The sequence below is a fragment of the Panicum virgatum genome, chromosome 6K (assembly GCF_016808335.1).
Source record: "Panicum virgatum strain AP13 chromosome 6K, P.virgatum_v5, whole genome shotgun sequence".
Taxonomy (NCBI): Eukaryota; Viridiplantae; Streptophyta; class Magnoliopsida; order Poales; family Poaceae; genus Panicum; species Panicum virgatum.
In genome coordinates, this window is record NC_053141.1 from 34,114,183 (window position 1) to 34,124,579 (window position 10,397).

Below are 10,397 nucleotides of genomic sequence, written 5' to 3' on the forward strand. Positions count from 1 at the left end.
CTACCACATAAACCAGGATTACTGCAGTTATAGATCACGGGATTACCACTAGACGCGCGGTTGCGGAACTTCTGTAGCGCGTTGGTGTAGTGCAGATAGAAGCCGGCAGTGCAGTTGCGTGAACCTCCTCACGAACGGCTCGTCCTTATGCAGCAAGCGCAGCACATCCACGAAGTCCACACGTACTGGAAGAAGCTTCGCACTCCGGATTGCTAGATCCGCGAGAACGAACTAGGGCTAGATGCACGAGGAGGAGGAACAGGGAGGGGGTGCTACTATAGCGTGCTGTTACTGTTAACGGTACTGTTCATCAGCGTGAATAGTAGCAAGGGTTAGGGTTTTTTGGCGCCTCCTTCCTCTGTTTATATAGCCCCTTAGGTGGGCTGCCTTGGGCCCCACCTTGGGCGCTCCCTTTTGGGCCTAAAAGTCCCATTAGTGCATTTAAGCCCAGTCTAATTCGTATCTCATCCTTATCAGGCTTCTTTCCCTTAAGCGTGTGACCCTATGGGCTCACATGCGAATAGACATGGCCCGAGTACTCTTACTCGGCCCAATAGTAGACAGTGGCCTCTAGCAAGACATGTCAACTCCTATACGCACACAAAGATCATATCAGACGAGCCGCCACAATATCATATACATGATGTTCCCTTTGCCTCATGATATTTGGTCTAGCTTAAAGCCGACCACTCTTTCTCGATCCTGTGATTCGGAATCCTTGGTTAACTCTTAACCCCAGCATGGCCATGCATTTCCTGATCCAAATTACTCGAGGGGCCCAGAGATATCTCTCTCTTATAGAGAGGGGCAAATCACATCTTGACCGACTATGTCTCACAGCATGCTTCTTGACAGACCCGAAAGCCACCTTTATGACTACCCTGTTACTGTGCAGCGTTTGATGGCTCCTAAGTAAGTCGGTTCACATCTTGAGTATATACGACGATCTCAGGTCTTAGGACACAGCGTACATATTGTGTAATGAGAAGTCATCATCTCGTGTTGGGTCAGTTCAATCTCATGTCTCACATGAGCCCACATTATTAGTTTGACATCACCATGTCCATGACTTGTGAAACGTAGTCAATCAACTAATACATGTGCTAGTCTAATATTCATGTGTATCCTCACATGAACTCCGACTAGGAATATTTTAGAATATTCATACAAGTATAGAGTTTAACAAATACTTCACATAAGCATTAATCAATACAAGTTGTCATCCATGAATATTCAAGGTACACTTTGTTAACCATGAATACAGGGAAATATGATTGCCTCTAGGGCATATTTCCAACACTTGTCATCAAATTCCTTCCACTGCCGAGCATCAACTGGATGTCGGAGCTTTTCGTCACCCTTTTTGCACTTATCTGAATCCCACCATCGCACAGCTCAGCATCCTTTGGGTTTGAGAAGAAACACATAAGGCGATTGGAAACTGGGAGGTACCACATAACCATGGTGGGAATTCTGCCATGTTTCTCAGAAATACCTAAAGTAGCGTCATCTGTCTCAATGGAGGCAGCATTATTATTCTTCGCCATGTTCCCCTTCCCCTTATTCACAGCGGTTGGACCTTGATTGTCGTCACCACAGTATCCGGCATTATTTTTGTACTGACTTGTGCAACATACAGGGCATTTTTTCAAGTCTTTAAAAGCATCCCCACGATACAATATACAATGATTTGGACATGCATGGATTCTTTCCACACCCATGGTGAACGGGCTGACAAGCTTCTTTACTCGGTATGTGTTTGCTGGCACTTTATTTGCCTTTGGAAGCAAACACTACTAGAAAACAGGCCTTTAGCACTGGCTGAGAAGGGCCAAAGGAACCGGTTTCCCAACCGGTGCCCCGCAACCGCGAGCAATGGCCTCGCCTTAAGACACCGGGTTTTTCAACCGGTGCCTTAGGATTCCATTGGTACCGGTTGGAAACACCAACCGGTACCAAAGAGGCTGCCACACTGACGCAAGGTGGCAGGCCCTTTGGTACCGGTTGGTCTTTCCAACCGGTACCAATGACATTTTCGCTTTTTTCCCCAAATCCAGTTTTGTTTGTTATATTTATTATTGTTCATTCTTTTATAATTGCTAAACGCACTCAAGCTCTACAGTACTACACGTTCATTGGTCGTTCGTGTTCGTTTTTAGAGAATATTTGAAACTAACTAAAAGTGAAATGCGAGCATATAATTAAGCTAATTAGATGAACTAATATATTTACAAATTTACAAACATCAAGACATAATGTTTAAAAATATTTACAAATGTACAAGTCATGTTTGTAGTCCAACTACTGGTCCCCTCAGGAGGTCAATGGAAGTCCTCTATGGATGTGACCGTCGTGGTAGAACTCGCCTCTAGGATCCAAGATCTCATTCAAAATGAATCCGGCGAGCTGCTCGCACACGGCGTTGATCCGATCAGTAAAGTAACATTCATCCCCCATTTGAGACATCTATCATTTAGAAAAAAAGATTAACATCATGTGCGTTAGTACAATTATGAAAATATACTAGTGAACGATTTGGACGTACTCTTGTGTCTTCATCAGTAGCCTTCCCGCATGGAGTCATGATGTGCAAGTAGTCGCATACGTAGTACCCGCACCAATCAGTTCCTTGTTGTTGTCTCACACACTTAAGGAGAAACAAATAAATTACTCAATTTAGAACAATTTGGGATTATATAGTTAACTAGACAAATCTTTATGAATCAACATACCGGATAATCCATGTTAACGTTCAGTTCCGGCCTCCATTGACCACGTCCTTCGTTATTTTTCATAAAATTTTTTCAAACCCTGCGCTCAAAGTTAAGTTTGATATTCAGGAATTGTTATTAACAGAAAAAAGATTTGATTGTGCAAACTGAACTTACCTGTTCAAGGGGTCTAGGATATGTTGGATTGCGGACTTTGGATTTCTCATTGAGTCAAAGACTATAAGATTGCCGGTCTCTACGGAAAGTATGAGTAAAATCCAATGATAACTGCGGATATAGATAGGATATATACATACATGCATTAGACGACTTAGTATTTATTTAGTAATATAACAGAGGATTGAGTCGACCAAGGCTTACCCAAAGTTGTATGGTATGAATATATAGGATTTGTAATTTTTCCTAGTCAACGAATCGTACATGTTTTGGCACGTTTCCATGTAATTTTCATTGAGCACTTTCTGGTTGACTAGCAAAGGAGACATGAAGCCGATCTGATGGTGCCATCCATGTTTTCAGCTTCTTTGGGTCTTCTGTCTAAACGGTACAATAGAAATTTTATAATGCACACATATAATTATGTTCTTGTTAACAAAAAATATTAATGTAGAGGTAAGTGATACTTACAAAACCCAAATGGTGATGATAGAGGCGTCGAGGGCTTGTCGATGGTAAATGTGATATAAATTTTCGAAGTACACCCAGAAGTCCTCCCCGCAGAAGAAATCATGGTCACGATACTTGACTCCAAACATTTTCCCTTGGTCATTCGACATTCGCAGGTACCATCTATGCAAATTGAACATCTGCGTGCCTAGACTTTTCTCCTCTTCCTCAGTGACAAAAGGTTTTCCATGCTGGAATGGAGTAAGAACGGGAGCGACAGGGATTTCCGCCTCTACTTGCCCCATTGCCTCCTCTAGCGTTAATCCAGTTTCAGAAAGAAATATCGCGGCCTGTAGGTCCGCCTGGAGTTGTACGTCCGTCGGGTGTAGGAGTGGCAACCCTGGCACCCGGAGGCGCTCGAGTCCTTTTTGTTGTGTGCCAAGCTGAGGAATGGTCTTGCCACATTTTTCTTCAGATTTCTTACCTTGTGTGCTTTTGTCAGAGTACGATCATAGTCCGAGGGTAACCTTTTCGGTTTTGGTGGGTTGTCTAGGATTGCGAGAAGCTTTTTCCCTAGTTCTAGAGGTACCTTTTCCCTCGGCGGGGGGACTTTAGGCTTCAATTGTTCTTTTATATATCGAGCAGTCTCCTCTTCCAACCCCTCAGCAGTTTTCTCGTACGTTAATTTTCTTTCGACCATCTTCTGCTTCTTCTTTGAGGGTCCAGCCGCTGGGAGGGATGCTGTCTTTTTCTTTCCTTTTTCTGGGTCAGGAGGAGTTGGAGTACTCATGGCCCTTTGCGCCGGCGGAGACGGTGGTGAAGGAGGTGTTTGTGGGGACGGCGGTGAGGGAGACCTCGGAGACGGGCGATTGGTCTGCACGGGAGCCGTTGTGCTTGTAGTAAGTTTGATGTCGGCCTTGCGCCATAGAACGACCCCGTGCAGTGCGTCTCCCAATGTCTTCTCTCCATCCCCTCTGAAGAAGTCGAGCTCAAGATCCTCATTGTTTCCAACTATCTGCTCGACTGTGACGGAGGTGTAGCCAGGGGGTATCGGCCTTCCATGAATTGTAGTAGAAGGATTCAGGGGCAGGGCTGACCCGTATGCGACATGAATGGATATATTTCTTGCTTGCACATGAAGCTCGCACGGTGTCGGCATGGTGACATCATCCACTGGATACCTCTGGTCATCTACCGCTGTTGGCTCAATCTGGGGTTGCTGTTCCGCTTGTACGTCGGGCGCTGCTGTGGATGCACAGCTGCTGCGTCGCTGAGAGACCGGGCTTGTCACAACATCTGAGTGCGACCCAGCAGTGCCCCTTTGGCTCAGAGCTAGCTGCACTGCCTTATTGACCCTGGCGTCCATCTGAGATTTCAAGGACGCAACCTTCCTTGTCATCTCTTCTTGCATGTCACGAAGTTTCTCTTCCTGTTCGGCTTTGCTCTTTCGGTGAGTCTTGTAAGAGGAATCTCCGGCCCAAGCAACTTTCCATGGGACCACGTCGATGCCACGGGCTCGTCCAAGGTGTTCCGGATTCTTTAATGCCCTTGTGAGCTCATCATTCTCCTTTTGAGGCTGGAATGTTCCTTGTTGGGTCTCATCTATTGCAGCGACTAGATCGCGGGACACTTCTTGCATATGCTCGGGCACGACCAAATTTCCATCCAACTGGTTTAGTGTCACGCCATTAGCAAATAACCACCACTTGGATCTATCCAGCCAATCCCAAGTCGTCGGCCTGATGCCTCTATCCATAAGGTCCTGCTCCATCTTCTGCCATTTTTTATTGACTTCTTATACCCGGCAGCCACAAGGTGGTGGCTGTACTTCTTATTTGCTGCATTCACCTTGGCCTGTTCGGATTTTTCGTGGGCTTCCTCTAATAGTTTGTATTGTTTGAACTCCTCCCAGTATGGTTTAACCTGAGGAAGATCGTCCCAGTTCGGCTCCTTATCCTTCTTGATGTAATTGATGTACAACTTCTTCTTGAAAGTTGCAAAGGCAAGGGCCATCTTTTCAAGGCACATTTCTTCACAATTTCTTGGTCAACTCCTTCAGGAAGAGTGAACATATCCTTGAGTTCTGCCCATAGCATTTCCTTCTGATGTGCAGGCACGGCATGTTGTTGTTCTTCGGGTTTGCTCGATTTCCATAGTCTCTTGTGGTGATCGGAATTCTTGCCCGAACAATAACCCCACATTGGTTGACAAATTTTGTGCTAGCAGCCTCTGGAGCACTTGGATAGCCCTCTGCGTCCACTTCTGTGACGACCTGTCTTCCCTCCATTTTCTTGGTTGGCCGGCGTCTCCCTTTTGACTGGCTCAACGAAGTCGATGCGGAGGTCGACTAAATTACAGAAAAGATATGTTAATCGCAAAACTAATCTACTGAAGTCACCATGCATATAGTTTTAAGATTCGTACTGGAACATGCTCTTGTTGATTGGGCGGCGGCGCAAAGTCATCATCTTCTTTATCGGCATCTCCAGACATATTCAGGAACGAATCAGCTGTCTGAGCATCTTCTTCAGCGATTGGCTGGGTGGTGTTGGCCCTCGTATCTTCGTTTATTGCGTCCAACATGTATTGCTCGGCGACCTCGTCATCACCGAAGGGGTCCATCCTTAACTGAAACCGTAAAAATGTGTTAGAGTATGTGTCCATTCTTAAATGAAGTAGGAGAATTCAATTCTTTGAACAAATATGCGTGTTTGAGAGAGAGAGAGTGTGTGTGTGTGTGTATGTTAGAGGGACAGAGAAAGAGAGAGAGAGAGTGTGTGTGTCTGTGTGTGTTAGTGGGAGAGAGAGAGAGTGTGTGTGTGAGTGAGTGAGTGAGTGAGTGAGTGAGTGAGTGAGTGAGTGAGTGAGTGTGTGTGTGAGAGAGAAAGTGTGTGTGTACGTGTGTGTGAGCGAGAGAGTGAGCGCCGGTGACAAGGAGACAACGAGAGGTGCAAGTGTTTTATAGCAGGGAGAGAGCGAGAGACCGAGTGTGTGAGAGGAGATAGCGAAAAGTCGGGTGTGAGAGAAGAAGCGAGAGGTTGGGTGTGTGATTGAAGGAGACTGCGAGAGTTTGCACGTGTTTGCGTGAGTTAGTTGAAATGAAAGTACAAAAATTCACTATATAAGGACATGCACATCTCATAATTGACACATTTGAATTAAGAATTCAGAATTACATAATTGACATTTACATTGAATAAGGACATAGATATTTACATCTCATAATTGACATAGAAATACACATGTAAAGAAAAAGTAATTAAAGGAAAAACTATATCCATAATTCAATTCTAAGAATATCCATAATTGAATTCTAAGAAATATCTCTATAAGAAATATTCTCTATAATTCTCTATAATTCACTATATAATTCTAAGAAATATATCTATAACAAATATTCTCTATAATTCTCTATAATTCTAGTTCTATAATTCTCTATAATTCACTATATAATTCTAAGAAATATCTCTATAAGAAATTTCTAGTAGTGAGTAAGCCTTAGAAAAATTATCAACCCTAATGTCCATCATTAAAATTCGTAAGCTATATATTCATCTTGTACCATGCATATTTATTTGAGTTGTAACTTATCATGCATCATATCCCAAACTTTTACCATAGCCTCTTCGTACAAATATTAGATCATGGAGAAAGTTTCATGGTTAGAAATGTAGTAGAACTAGCAGAAATAAAATAACAAAATCATCCATATCACAACATGGTAATTTAGTACCTCTAGTTCTAACCATTATCTGATGCTCCAAATTTTCAGGCAGGCAAATATCACTAAAATCAAGCACTGGAATAAAACTTAGCTTTTCCCTACTAGAGGAACTATTTATACTAATTAAATGGCATCTAATCAAGATTTAATGGAATATATAGTCACAATATTCAAAAAAAAATCAAACTTTTTCATTGGTGTTCTTTTAGTGCTATAAGAGCATGGAAAAAGTTTCATTCATAGCATTGGAGCAGATCAACCAGAAATAAATCCTTAACTTTATTACTAGATCTAACAAGGTGTGGGTTTTCATCTAGCTAGAGTTGTCCATTGGTGTTCCAAATTTTGCACAGAGCTATTCTTGGCATTGAGCATAACATATCCAAAAATCAGTTATAGTTCACAAGTAGAACTCCTAGAACATTTATCCCTTATTTATTCTTTCATTTAACATACAATTAAAACTATTCGATTTCAGCCAAAGTGGATATATACAAAGTTGTAGAATCTTTTCAGAGAGTCCAAAACATTTGAGTTTGCATTTTTCGGATTTTTCCTCCATTTGATATCGATTTTACAAGTTCACAGGTTTGAATTTAGAAAGTTTCTTGAAATCTTTACATTTCAGCCCCTAGATCTAAGACTTAAGTCCTTTTTATTTGCAGATATGCCCTTGGTCGCCGGAGCTCGAGCAGAGCTTCCCTTGCCAGCGATGTTCCGGCAAGGATAGGCCTCGGCGGCGTGTTCTGGGTAGGGGATACGCAAGAGAGACTCCAAGCGCACCTTCTGGTGCTCCGGGTTGAGGTCCGGGAGGATAGGAACGGCGGCTCGACGTCGGGCGGCGGCGCACCGGCGGCGGAGTTGACGGCGAAGCTGCTCCGGTGGCTCGGGATGACTTGGCGGCGTCGGCGTCGAGGGTCCTGGCGGTGGTGGCGCGCAGGGGACGATCTCACGGCGACGACGAGGCGGCGCGCAGGGTAGGGGCGGCGGCGTCGAGGCAGACGGCGGCGAAGGGGCGGCGACACAGGGCGGGTTCAGCGCCGTTGAGGAGGAGGCGCGGGGTCGTCGAATGCGGCCGGGGCGCGTCGTTCTAGGCGCAGAGGGCGGCGGCGTTGAGGTCGAGTTGGCGGCGACGTTGAGGTGGAGGGGCGGCGGCGCACCTGTACGGGCGCGGCCGCGTGGGGGCGTCGAGGAGGGGGCGTCGAGGAGGAGGCGCTTCGTTGGAGGAGTGGGCGGCGGCGGCGTCGAGGATGCGCGGCGATGGACGACCGGGCGGCGGCGGTGGACGATCGTCGGAGGGGGCGACGACGGCGTCGAGGATCGGGGGCGTCGAGAGGGCCGGCAGTGGAAGGGAGAAGTGAGGAAGAAGAGAGAACATGGCACACTTTTTATCAAGGTTTTAAAAAACGCTAGACGCTAGGTGAACGCTAGCCTATGGTTTAGAGTTTTTTGTGATTAAACGTAGATTAAACGTCTTTTGTGATTAAACGACACTGTGATTAAACGCAACGCTAAGCCAAAGTTTATAGTTTAATCAAGATTAAACGTAGTTTTAAAACGTTTTTTAAAACAGGGCTTTTTATACTATCGAGCCTTTGGCACCGGGTGAAAACACCACCCGGTGCCAAAAAGGTCCTAAGGCACCGGTTGGAAGACCACCCGGTGCCAATGGAGAGCCATAGGCACCGGGTGGAGATATCACCCGGTGCCAAAAGCCTCAACGGGCGGGAAATGAAAAGGGCCTAAGGCCGGTTGGAATCAGAAAACCGGTGCCTTAGGCTCTTTTCAGAATTACTTTAGATGTTTTGCCGCCTTAAAACTTGAAATCACACCATAGCTCAATGGAAAGAAAAAGATATTTATTCGCCGTGGCCCGGGTTCGACTCCAGGTCACCTATTTTCTTTTATCCAAAGACATTGGCACCGGTTGAAAATGTCAACCGGTGCCAATAGGTTTTACTGAAAATTGCATAATACATCTTTTAAAAGCACAATAAATTATTTAAATACATAATAAATCAGATAATTGCATAATAATTCTTTTGATTACATAATAAATTATTTAAATTCATAATAAATCAGATAATTGCAAAATAAATCATTTAAATGCATAATAATTCTTTTAATTACATAATAATTCATTTCAGTGCATAATAAATCATTTAAATGCATAATAAATTAGATAATTGCATAATAAATCATTTAAATGCATAATAAATCAGATAATTGCTAATAAATCATTTAAATGCATAATAAATCAAATAATTGCATAATAATTCATTTAATTACAAAATAAATCATTTCAATGCATAATAAATCAGTTAATTTCATAATAAATCATTTCAGTGCATAATAAATCATTTAAATACATAATAAATCAAATAATTGCATAATAAATCATTTAAATGCATAATAAATCAGATAATTGCATAATAAATCATTTAAATGCATAATAAATATTATAAATGCATAATAATTCTATTAGTTACATAATAAATAATTTAAATGCATAATAAATCTGATAATTGCATAATAAATGATTTAAATGCACAATAAAGCGGATAATTGCATAATAAATCTGATAATTTCCATAACAATCATAGATAATCATTAATATCATGTTCACGGGAAATATTACAAGACATAATCATTCAACTAAGGGAATATTAACGATGGTTCGCTTTACAATCGTCCCTTCATTATGATCATGACGTGCGTACGGAGCCTCCTCTTCGGCTAAAAGAATACTTGTGTCAACCTCCACTGCGAACGGAGTCATATCTTCAACCTTATTGTATTCTTCTTCATCTGTGACATCGTCGACTCCCACAATTTTCTTTTTTCCTGCCAGAACAATATGGCGCTTTGGCTCATCTCCGGCACCTACAAATCTTGATTTATTCCTGGACTTGTCCTTTCTCGGTTTGCTAGACATGTCCTGCACATAGAAAACTTGAGTGACATCTTTAGCTAGGACGAATGGTTCGTCTCGATAGCCAAGCTCTTTGAGGTCTACCGTTGTCATTCCGTACTCGTCGATATCGACACCTTTTCCTGTGAGTTTAACCCATTGACAACGAAATAGAGGTATTTTCAACGGCCCATAGTCGAGTTCCCAGATCTCTTCAATGTAACCAAAATATGAGTTCGTTTGGCCACTAGAGTCGGTGGCATCTATACGGACACCACTATTTTGATTGGTGCTCTTGTTATCTTGGGCTCTTGTATAAAACGTGTAACCATTAATTTCATATCCTTGGTACATCAAGATTGAATTTGCCGGACCCCTGGCCAGCCAAGCTAGCTGCTCATGAATTTGATCGTTAGCCATGACT